Consider the following 1,286-nt stretch of genomic DNA (forward strand, 5'->3'; position numbering starts at 1 on the left):
ATTTAGGAGCACAGTCAAAAATTTAGGAGCACCTTCTAATCAATAATCCAAAATTTGATTAAAAAAAAATTAGTTTTCCCATTACGAGGTGATATTTGACTCAAAGTGATTTACAGTGGAAATTTGTTTTTACCTTTGTAATGGCATTTTTTTTTTACTTTTAATAAAGTATGTCATCTTTTATGTCAAATTAAAATATATATATATATATATATATATATATTATAAGCTATATTGATATTATTTAAATATTCGATCATATAAATGCTTATGAACAAACCTGTAGCACGCATTTACTATTTTTTTTTTATGTTTAACATGTAAACTTGTGTTGAAAGTCAGTTTCTCAACGTGATCCTGACCATATGTTTCTGGGTTTTAACGTGATCTATGCTTGTCAAATAAACGCAAACTGAACGATCCCACCCCCGAGGAGTGCTGCCTGTAACACAAGGCCACGGTTTCCGTATCCAGTCTCTCTGAATTATAATAGCAACCCGTCGCCGAGTTTCGGGAACTTTATTAGATTTGGTAAGTAGATTAAGTATTTCTCTCAACTTTGCCGAATGTTGCTATTCTGTCAGCTGTTTCCAGCATTACTAAACTGTTCGTACCCTGCCTCGGGTGAGAGAAGGTACAGAAGTTGTGAATTTGAACTGACTACAGTGTAACATTTTATTCCTGCGCGAGATTAAGGTGCCGTTTCCGCGTTCACACGTTATTTTTTATTTTTATTTTTATTTTATTAGAACAGAATCACGCGCTGTTTGCACATTAAGCTAAAGAAAAGACTCGCGATCTACCATGAACTACCAGCCCGGACACAGTGGTTCTGTTGCATGCTTCGTTCGTTTGCTTAGTTTGCTTATTTCTTCAATTGTTGGTCTTGGCAAAAAGGCTTTTGAGGGTTTTAAAACTCTTTTGCTGCTCCTAAAAAGAACTTTGTGGTTTTTAACTTTGCCTATGGTTGTTGTTTTGGGCTACAGAGTCCTGAAGATCTTATTGCACAATTTTGACTCGTGGTTGTTAATTAAATATTGTCGTCTTTGTTCGTTAGATCAAAGTCTGAAAGAATGTATTTGATTTTTTAATATCAGAAGCATTTCACTTTCTATACTCTTTTACTGTTTTATTTTTACTCTTTAGTTCATTAGCTTGTCCGGGTGCTTTCTGTTTTGTTTTACAAACATCATGTTTTGCAAACGGGTGTGTCTGTGAGTGTGTGTGTGTGGGTGATTCTGCCAGGTTTTTTTTTTTTTTTTTCCCGTGGTCAGTGGAGATGATTT

The sequence above is a fragment of the Sinocyclocheilus rhinocerous genome, unplaced genomic scaffold (genome assembly GCF_001515625.1).
Source record: "Sinocyclocheilus rhinocerous isolate Xijiao unplaced genomic scaffold, SAMN03320098_v1.1 scaffold127, whole genome shotgun sequence".
In the NCBI taxonomy this organism is placed as follows: domain Eukaryota; kingdom Metazoa; phylum Chordata; class Actinopteri; order Cypriniformes; family Cyprinidae; genus Sinocyclocheilus; species Sinocyclocheilus rhinocerous.